Source organism: Anarrhichthys ocellatus, unplaced genomic scaffold, assembly GCF_004355925.1.
Source record: "Anarrhichthys ocellatus isolate YVR2014 unplaced genomic scaffold, GSC_Weel_1.0 scaffold36, whole genome shotgun sequence".
Lineage (NCBI taxonomy): Eukaryota > Metazoa > Chordata > Actinopteri > Perciformes > Anarhichadidae > Anarrhichthys > Anarrhichthys ocellatus.
The window spans coordinates 4330146-4341146 of record NW_022280066.1 but is presented as its reverse complement, the minus strand read 5'-3'; the positions used below and the strand labels follow the sequence as shown (position 1 = coordinate 4341146).

At 42.7% G+C, this 11001-nt stretch overlaps 1 protein-coding gene across 1 annotated transcript in view; it reads left to right on the top strand.

Annotated features, from left to right (window-relative positions):
* Window positions 1-25: 25 nt before the first annotated feature.
* The window catches only part of sertad4 (SERTA domain containing 4), an 18580-nt gene continuing 7604 nt past the window's right edge, over window positions 26-11001 (top strand). Inside the window, exon 1 of the mRNA XM_031866798.1 lies at window positions 26-3371. The gene's annotated coding sequence lies outside the window, so the exon portion shown is untranslated. The remainder of the gene's footprint in view (window positions 3372-11001) is intronic.

The following is an 11001-nucleotide window of genomic DNA, read 5'->3' as shown; positions in this document are numbered from 1 at the left end:
GGGGGGGGGGGGGGGGGGGGGATGCTGTGATATAGGTAGTTGTGGCATTTTGTCGTTGAGTGTGAGAGTTTCTGAATTTATCGGTATTTAGAACAAAGTAACCCACTTCTTGATCGTCTGCCATATACTTTATATACAGTAAATGTTTTCATATCTATTTTTGTATCAATAATGACAGTTCCATAGTGGATCAGATATTAACCCACCCTGTGAGCAATACTATTGTGAATTGCTATTGTTTATTCTGGTACTTTATTCAATGTTTTAGAGGAGAAAGTAACACAGTTATGTCTTACAGCTCTGGTCCTCTTCACATTCCCTTCGGAGCTCCTCTCCAAACAATCTGTCGAGACTTTTTTTTTTTTTAGCTTTGATGCTTTTTAACAGTGTGAAACAGAAGCACAGCCTTTACAGCACAACAGTGAAACACACCGAGTGAAAGACGGCACGGCACACTTGTGTACGTGCAAAGAGGCATCAAATCGTTTGAATCCAAAAGTCCAAATCCACTCTTGCAATATTTGTTTTGTTATCAGCCTGGATCATTTGATTTGACTTCAGTCAATTAATTCTTATGCGTCGCTGTTTAACAGCCTGCAGGAAGTGTTGAATCAACAGAAGGTGTGCAGGAATGCAACAGATCTTCCACGCCGTCAGTGGGTGTGTGATAGTCAAGACTGTATTAGTTGCCTTTTGTGCATCCTGAATTAACGAACATTGGTGCCAAAAAGGTTATTCAACAACCCTTTGCAGAAATAAATTAAGTTAGAAAGAATTAGCAGCTGAAAAACTCTCACTTTCCCTATGTGTGCCACACAACCTATTGTTGGTGTGATTAAAGTGCCACTTATTTTCAAGACCTCTTGCTACCAACCTGTGGAAGTAAAAATAGGTTATGAAGTTATGCTATTTATTCAGTAATTTTTAAATGCCAACGTTAAGTTTATAGTAAGACGGGTTATTTATCACAACTAGGTCAGCTGTGTTTAAAATTCAGGCGATTATGGCCTTCAGTTGCTTCTGTGCAAACCAACACAAAGACCTGAGTAGAACTTCCAGCTCTTTGTTCTGCTGATCTTTCACAAGATGTGTACCACGAATAAGGTTTTTTAAATAGTACATTTATGCTTTGCAGTATTGTTTCTTTTGTATTGATTTTTTTTGAAAAATGCTGTTTTTTTAATGCTGGTTTCAATTGGTGATGTTATTTATTTTTTCCTATTTATTAGGAAACTACCTATGCCACCGCCGGCATTGGTGCCTTACTGTTTTTCACTCGGCAACCTTGTGTGACAGTGTCTTAATGTACTTGTACTTGTACTTTTCTTCTGTACTTCAGGCTGGGTTTGATTTGTAAAATATCTTACAAGTTGATTTATGATAGAGAGAATTTATATGTGATATTATTGTTTAAAGAAAACTAAAAAAAACACACTTCTGTGGGAGCAATTTGTTGTCCATCTCATCTCACCTCACCCATTCACCCTAAAGCAACTACACTCATGTTCATATGAGCAAACTTCTACTTTGTACTCTTTAGTTTTCTTTTCATACCGTGAGGTTGAGCAGCTCAGCCCTAAAAGTTATTTTGACAAAACGTCCCCATCACCACTAAACAACCAACAGGTGGAGCAAGTATTGCATTTTGCTGCTTATTTGGCAATGTTTTGCAAATTTGACCTTCACTAATTTTATACAAACTTTGAATTCTCTCTTGTCTGAAAGCAGATTGCCTTCAGCTCTTGTGGGAAGATGTTGACTTGTACGGTGGCGTCTTTTTTTTTAACCTAATGGTAGAAGTGGCTGGTGAAATCTAAAAACAATATTCAAGGAAAAACTAATTTTTTTAAAAGAAAATGGTTTTGGAAAATTGTGTGATACCAAAGAAATGATGACAATGGTAGTATACAAAAATATGTTTGTTATCTGGTGGATATTCATTATAGCCATTACACCTTCTTTATTTGAGTACAAATTAGATCATGTTGTTTGTTTTCTTAAAAAGAATAAATCAAAATCAAAAGGCGTGACAATGGGGAACACTTGGGAGCAGTGTTTCCTCTCAGCTGATCATTTTGTGAGCTACATTTGATCACACAGACAGGCCATAGGTTTTTGTTCCACTCTGCAGAGACTCTGCTGTGATGTAGGTCTGAGTGAATTGACGCCCCTGCTTTGTGTCATCCTGCCACAAACCTTAATCTTTCAGTGGTAGTTGTAGCTATAAAGCAAAGGTAAAAAGAGAGAGAAAAAGAGCAAGATCAGAGATACTGTTTTTACAATTAACTGTGTTCTCCAGCACATTCCACAGCTGAACACAGAACAAAGGGCCCAGGGGGAGAAATGCTGGAAAATAAGATTCAGTGGCTGCAGCTGAATCAAAGGGGAAATGCATGACAGATGAGAGGGGCTCGCTCCCTCCCCTCTTTTTGTCGGTCACATCCCTGCAGAGCAGATCTCCAACACACAACCCATCTATAAAAAAAAGTGTTAGATTGCCTTCAAGTCCTCACGGAATTATGACTATTACGGATTCCGTTCACACGCTTAAACAAATTGGTATTAATGTGACATCCAGGAGATGTAAGGACATTTCCACAAAGGTATATGTGCCAGTATGTGCTGAAACATGGCGATGTTGATGGCTGAGTAGTATTAATTGGACCTACAAACGTACCGGAAAATAATGAACTAATAATAATAATAATGGAAAGACCTATTCCAAAATTAGAGTTGAAATGCAGCCGATCGGGAAAACAACCTGCGACAATTTCCGAATGGAGTTGCAATGAGTAGTCACCGACTATTCAGTTCAAACTTGAGGGCCAAGAAGGAAGAGCGGGAAATTCCGAGCCGTACCTGAACCCTCCAGCAGTAGTTGGCTGGAAGGGATGAAGCTGCGTCGCTGGTGTTCTTTTCTCCGCGACATATTCATGTGAGCTGTCGACCGAGCCGTAACGACGTGAGCCACGCGGAGCATTCTGCATGGGAAACCACCCTGAACGGACTACAGCAGCACCGAAACAACACGAGCCCAGCTTCTTTATCCCCGTAAAGCAAGAGAAAAACATCAGCTGTCCACGTTCGCTGGTGAAGAAAGCGCGTGGGAGGGGGATGCTTCGCGCGGGCATAGTGAGAGAAACGCGCGCGCTTAATGATAAGTATTTACACAACTAGCTAATGAACCAGTAATTACATAAGTGGTAGTTAAAAACAGTCGGCGTGGTTCGCGTGTGTGCTAGTTGGCTAGGACATGGTAGTATTTATTCACTAGGACTTTGTTTCGTTTTTCATCAACGCGCTTTTGGATTTCTGTCGTTATCACAAAGCAAGTGTGGAGCCGAGGACGAGGTCCGAACAATTCAAGACAGGTAAGCTAACGTTCTCCGAGCTAAACGTGTCCTAATGTTTAGTCCGGTGAGTCTCCGGTTCAATGGCGTTGGTACTGAAAGGTGTCATTTCATTTTTCCCACCACAAGTTATTCCCTTCGCTCTCTCTCACAGGCAAGGCTCTTCATGTCCGTTTAATTGTAGCCTGTGTGTCTCTGTGGCTGTAACATCATCATTTAGAAAACCATTCGGACTACATTTTGCCCAGTGAACGTCCTTCACACAGAGTTAAAAAATAACTCCATGTCAAGTTAAGGTTATTTTGGAGGGAAAAATAATGCATACACAATAATTTTAGTTTGTAAGTACAATTAAGCAAAGCGAACAATGACTATTAAGTATAGAACAAAATCTATCTTAATTTAAACATTTTGTTTAGGATTGTGTTGATTGGGCAACATTGCTTCAGTCAATGCACAGTGGTTAATCTACCTAATGTGCTCACTGAACTGTGGATCTAATAAAACCCTGTAGTAGAATAATTAGTTGGGATACTGCAGGATGAATGAGAGCCTGTCAATAGCTCACTAGTGTGACACCACAGAGACTCTGGTCCAACACATTATGCAGGCTGACATAAGCAGCCACCCTCCTGGCATCCATCCAGCCTCACTTCATTATTATTTTGTGGGGGAACCGCTCTTGGCTGGTTGTCTGTATTGCTGCCGCCTCCAAGAAAAGAAGCGGGTTTAGACTGATTTAGCTGAATTCTGAGCTCCTGTTGTAATTCTCTCCTCAATGTCATTTCTGTGCTGTCTTCAGACTTTAGTGTCGCATTGACTCTCACTCAGAGTGGACCATTAACAAGCCCCAGAGAGGATTAAGAACATTTAAACATGGCAAGTTTTAAGGGCGATAAATACCCCGTCCCCTTCTGTTTCTCCCTTTCTTTATTTACGTGTTTTGGTTATAAAGAAAGGGCTTCAAGCGCAGTGGGCTGGATGCTCTTCACCTCCACTCGCCGCCAACAACATCTGGAGTCACTTGCCAGGAATTCCACCTTTTTGCTATTTGTTTTGCTCAGAGAGGAAAAAGTGTGTTATGCAGGAATATATAGTGAGGCACGCAACAGGGAGGAACATCCAGCTCAGATTAAACCAACAGACCAGAGAATGAGGGGCTGGAACAAGAGGAAGTGCTCCCGCTCTTTGCAGCACGGTGGACGGGTTCCTGGCATCGAGCTGATGCCAGATTCCTTCTCTTTGCCGCCTGCCAAATCCCTCCACCCCATCGTCTTTATCAAAAGCCTTCGCTGCGATTCCCCACTCTTCCAGCTCTGTCGCGGGCGCTATCAATCATATCTCGCTCTCAGCAGACTCTTCTGCTCATTAAGGATGTGAACCTGTAGGTAGCCTGCATCCCCCTCAGCCATTCATTTCTCTCAGCGGGGCGCACAAGACTCGCATCTGGAGCAACATTTTAAAAACATGGCTCGTAGGAGACGTGTACCCCGAAGGAGATTCAATCCATTATGAAGGCTACCCTTCGTGGTGCCAAGCACAGAATAATTAGCCCTTGAAGTGTGGCGTTTATACACGGATCCGTAATCGTTTTTTCATTTGCCAATGAGGCAGAAGAAGCAGGTGCAGTAGATATTACAGTTCAAAGGGAAGTTGGGATTGCCACTGAAAGAGACAAATAATCTCATGGCATGTCGTTGGTCATGATAGTTGGTAAGAAATAGGCGGGCTTCACATCTCATTCCCTTTGTCCCTCTCTTTCTCCGCTCTGTTTTGGTTAAAAGGTCTCAGTCAATACAAGTTGAGCTGCTTTTGTGTGTGTGAGTGCGTGTGAGAGAGAGAGAGAGAGAGAGAGAGAGAGAGAGAGAGAGGACCGCAGGGTGTAGCCCCAGACTTCTTTTTTTTTTTCCCCTCAGGCACCACTTCCCCATCATGAATACGTCTTTGTGCTCCAGCAAAGACACACAAAACTAACTGAGGTGGACAACTTGAAAGGAAAGGAGAACACACATTTGTTTCTGCACAAGTGCAAAAAAAAAGAAAAAACAGAGGAAGGTGAGACGAGACGTTTATTTATAGCTGAGACCTTGCGGCTTCACCTCCACCAAGAAAGCTGCATTTACAACCTGAGATCCTCCACCTTTAAAATCCTGTAGTTACTCCAGATAAAACGTGCTCTTTTTTATTCCCCTCAAAAGATTCCTGTCAGTTCTTCAGTGTGTCTGTAATGAATTTAGAGCTGCACGAGAACAGGAATTCATTCAGACGAGACAGAATTAAAGCAACATGTAGAAAAACGCTGATTCAAAATCCCTCACATTCCTGAACGTAGAAGTTTCCACTTAACATAAATATTTGTGGTGGATTTCTGAACCCTTTCATTCGCTTCAAAAACAACCTTCAACTTCATACTCTAATAGCTCAAAAATCCCTTCAACGATTTACATTACACTTAATGTTACAAACAAGGTTTTTGTTTTTAATAAACGCATTCTGATGCCCTTGTCTGCCTCTAATGTGCCGCATCCACCTCTGGCAGAGCCCCGTCCCGTTAGCCCTCACAGCCACAACAAGCCGTCCCCAGATTGTTCGTAATGCGGCCCCGTATACAGCCGCCCTACCACAACCCATGTGTCACCGCTCAGCAAGAAGAGTGCTGGGCAAAAACCCCCCCCCCCCCCCCGGGGGCCCTGAGCCCAGCTTAGTCACGCCACCGCGGCCAAGACGGCCCTCAACTAAACTGCAAGCTGCTCTGATGACTGCTGACAGCCTGCAAGTTGGCAGAAACACAATCTAAGATGCAACCGAAAGAAAATAGCAACATAACACAGCATGAGGATGAAAGGGCAGGCGAGGATGCCTCTTGATTGGCTGTTATTTTTGTCCAACATCAGAGTAACCTTGACAAGTCTGGACAAACCTCACTTCTGATAATACAACACATAGGACTCCATGTTAATATACATTTGTTAGAAGGTTATTTGTGTGTTTGTAATGCAATTTTGTATCCGTCCCCTTCACTGACTGAGCTTCACATACAGTATGTCCAAACGTAATGTCAGCCGTGGACAGATTGTTCTATATTAACAAGGATTAGTCATTTTCATCATACAATATATGCTTTTAAGTACCAACTCTAAGTAAAGTCTTAACTCTAAGTAAACTGATCTGTTTTGTGGCCTAGCCCCATTTCTGAGTGACTCATCTAAACTGTCCAGACTTGCAGCGTTGTTGACGTCCCAATTAAAGTTGCTCTCGTGCATTTCTTCTCACACAAGACGTAATCTAAACCAGGGTTTTTCTTGTTTTATGAGGCGAGCAAAAAGAACTACAGTTACATGTTTTGAGTTTCTCTAATCCTTCACAAATGTGTGTATACAAGGTTATAATGTCGCACATGAATATGTAAAGGGGGAACTTACGTCCAAGCATTGATCCTGTTGTTAATAACAAAGAGGGAGGCCGGCAGTGCGTAAAAGCATGGATTTGTGTTTGCACCGATTTTTTATTTTTTTTTTGAAAATGCCTCTGCAAAGCATCTTTAGGCTTCTCCGTCTAATGTGCCCAGCGTGACTGTTCTCAGTGTTTCCGTGTAACCGTGGTCCACTCTACTAGTGGGGGGGGGGGCTAATTGCTTGCTATCTGAGTGTCTCACTTTTGATCCATTGCGTACAGTGCTTTGTTGTTGCTGCTCTTAAGGAGAACTTGATTTAATGACACTTATTATCTATTCTCTATCTGTTCTCCCTCGCTGTGCGCTTCACACTCGTATGCCGGCACTTACACACTCTCCACCCCCACGCCAACTGGCATATTGATGGGATGTAGCATCTCCATATTGAGAAGAAGTGGGCTGTGTCTTGGCTCACAGTTCAGTTGCAGTACGATGATCAACGCCAGATGATTCTCTGTCATCCACTTCATTTGTCTTTCGCCCGCTTTGACGTTTTTACCTAATGTGAATTGCAGTTAGTCAATAAATGCTCTTAACTTTCCTTATTTTTTTTAAAAATGAAACTACCATGGACATACTGTCTGTGCATGCTGCAAGCGTAGGAGGGTTGGTGTGATACACACACTACTGCCAACTGTGGGGCATTAATGCATATTGAGAGTTTTTGGCTGTAAAGCATCATTAAAGTTAGCAACAGAGAAGACAGGAAGTTAATGTAAATAATCCAGATTTTAAAAAGGCAATTGAGGTAGGAAATGCAGTGACAGTTATTTTTAAAGTCATAACAATGTGTTTTGGTGTTTACAGTAATGTAAGGAACTGTTAGAGACAGACTCAATTTAATACTGATGCCTCGTTATGACCTCCATAAGTGAACGAGGCCATCAGCAAGAAGATTGCCTATTTTAGATAGTTAAATCGGGTGAAATCATGCAGTTTCACCACAAACTGGTTCAGATCCATAGACAGACAATGTCTCATCATAAAGTAATTGTTAAATCCAGCCCTAAGTATATTGTGGATTAGCCCCCAGTTTTCTTACTTAATACTTTGTGTGGCCAACTGGGATTCTTACAAACTACAAAGGTGTTTTGTGTTCTACTTTTCCTGTGCAATCACAGCTACGTTATTTGCATTATACTTATTATTATATGTGTTTGCAGTCCCTGAGGGTGGATGTAATACCACAGAGAAGAGAGAGATTTACGAGGCCAAGCATCAAAGTGATGCCGGTGACCAGGTAGCACCATAAAGATACAACACACTCCACATGTGACAGGTTTCAGTGGCCCCCTTGTCCCTGTCGAGTCACATCACCGCTCAGTCGCTGTGTGTGTGAAAGGCAGCAGGCGTCAAGCTGAAAGAGGTATGCATAGGGAGCAGGGAAGGCACTGCCAGAAGTCTGGTTGTCTCTCTTCCAGCGAGACTCAAAGTGCTCTGCCGCGAGAGCACAGAGCTCCGAGGAAGCCTGCTGTTGAAGCTCCTGTCAAGGCAACCACAGGCAGCTCTTTCAGGGCTATGCCCACTTATCTCCTCAGTGTGGAGATGTATTGCCTCGATTTGGTCCACCACACAAAATGTCACTGTACGCGCACACACACACCTGTCTATATGTGTGCAGAGATGAGTACTGACATGCACAAAGGCTGTCACTTTCAAGAGCTGACATTGTCAAGAGTGACTTAGAAAAAGGATTTGTCTCACTTTGTGCATGTGCACAAGGTTGCTGTCGACGCCCTCGCCCAGTGCTCCACACACATGGGATGAATGTCAGTCGACTTTTCTGCCGGTCTCCACCTTCATGTCGGCCGTTTCATATTAACGGCCTCCCCGATAATAGTGAGCTGTGAGGCATCCACAGTTATGCATTAAAGTTGATGCATGTAGGAAGTCTCTCATAGGATCAGAGAACCTCTTCAGAAGTTCAAAGGAGCTGTAAAGATGGGTTCCGTTAGTGTTGTGGGTTCCTTTGTTAAGTGAATTGCATACAAATATTCTGAGCTGTTGATTTTTCTATTTTGTCTGTTTGATAGAAAATACTTAAATTAGGACTTGATAGTTAATCACAGTTAATCCTATTGTATACATCATCATTCTACCGTGTCTATTTTTAATCATGTAATTTGTCAATCTGAACATTTGCCCGGCGTTCATCCTCTTCCTTTACACACAACCAGTAACGGCCTAACCGAGAGAAATGTTAAGACGGAGAATCAGGCAGCACACCCTGTCACGTTGTCCGTCTTTGGAGAAAATGAGCAGAGTGTCAGAGAATGAATGGCTCCACATGAGTAAGGAAATTACAATTCAAGTCTTTTCACAATGTTCTGGTTCAAACCAGATGACAGGGAGGCCACATATTCTTACAAGCTGCTGCTAATTTTACTGCAGCACAAAAGAGAAAAAGTAATAAAAGGATTTCGCCAAGAGACGCATAATTGTGATTACTGCAATTATGGCGATCGCAGCTTAGCAATACAGATGTTATATAATACGTGCGCCGCCCTAGTCCTTGGACCTTAGACATTCATGCATGTGCACCCTGCTAGTGTTCATTTAAGTTGTGCTCCTGGTACACTGGGTGTGTCCTCGTGTCATTTGTGGTTATGCAATAATGGCAGAACAAAATCCAACCAACCCGTCCTCCGCAGAATTCTCTGTTCCAAAAATGTGTGTACCTGATTCTGCAGTTCAGTCATGACACATTGCATGCTCGTGTGTGCTGTGAAGACCTTATCAGGCAATGTTGGATCTATTTGATGCGTAAAACCACAACTTTTTCACTGCTATCTGTTCCCCCGAGGCACGGAAACACTTAGTGAAAACCTGGCACTTAAAACACTGAACACACACACACAGAGCGATACAACATACACTCTGTCAAACACATGCTGGATCGATTAGCATTTTTGAGGCCACAGAGAAACGAGAGAGAGAGCACAAAGGTTATTAGAGGCATGTTTTATACTCTCCTAGAATCATTGTACAAATCTTCCCCCATTGTTGGCTTAAATATCCAGCGTTTTTAATGTTTTTTATTAAACGTAGGGTGAGGGCAAGTCATTTAAAACTCTAAACACTCACAAAAAGCCACAAATGACATAATCACGATAATGAGTACATAAACTAACCGCTCCCCAATACATTCCTACACTGTTTCCTGTCAGGCTGTTTATCTTTCAGATTGATTTTCAACACAGGTGATGGTTTGCAGATTTTGTACTTGCCTTGATTCCTTGTAACCTGAGACAGCACCACTTTCATCATAAATAAAAGTCCGTGGATATAATGACAACTGTCATTGGCCGATCTCATTGGCTGTAGCTCACAAATTCAGCGTACGTTAGCGGCGCCATGCGTCGGTACAAAGCGCAGTCTACAGATGCCTTTTTAATGCCTCCAGCTGACTTGTTTAAAAACAGGACTCTTTTAAAAGTGTGCTTGATGACACGCTAAAGACTGACACAGACTAAAGCTAACATGCTCAAGCTGACACATGTGATTTTCATAACACAGGCATCTACCACTGTCAATTTAGTTTAAGAAAACTAAAATGGAGTTCCTTTGAAGTTTGTAGCCAAATGTTGCTCAGAGCTCGTTCCTGTCCTGCGTTTCTCTCCAGAGAGGTCACTCCTGCACACCTGTTCTGTTTAGAGTTCCCTTTGAAGCAGAGTGGAGTTGTGTGAGAGCGGCTGATGCTCCTCTGGGGATTGTTATTACTTCAACATCACCAGAATTTAATAGAAAATCTGCAATTAAGCCGTTCAGAGTATTTAATGTTGAGTTAAAAGTTGTCCGAGACATTGGTTATTGTTAGACTGTGAAAGTCAAAAATAGATAAATGAAGGCCTACTATATATGTGTCAACATCCAGAAGCTGACAGTAGTGGTGTGGTTCAGGAGCACCCCAGTTGACTGTTGTAGCCTTAGTTGACTTTCCTTCTAAAATATTTCAGGACACAGCAAGCTGTGTGTGTCTGTTTGTGTTTGTGTGTGTGTGTGTGCGCGTGTGTGCGTGTCTATCTCAGCCCTGGAGGAAGGGAGTCAATCACAGCAGCAGAAATCATCCCTGCAGGCGATCTGTCTCCACTCATGACAAGGCTCCTAAGGCACTTATCTTTCCTTCCTTGACTCATTCCATCCATCCCTCAGCCCTCCCTCTATCTCCCCCCCCCCCCCCCCCCCCCCCCCCCCCCC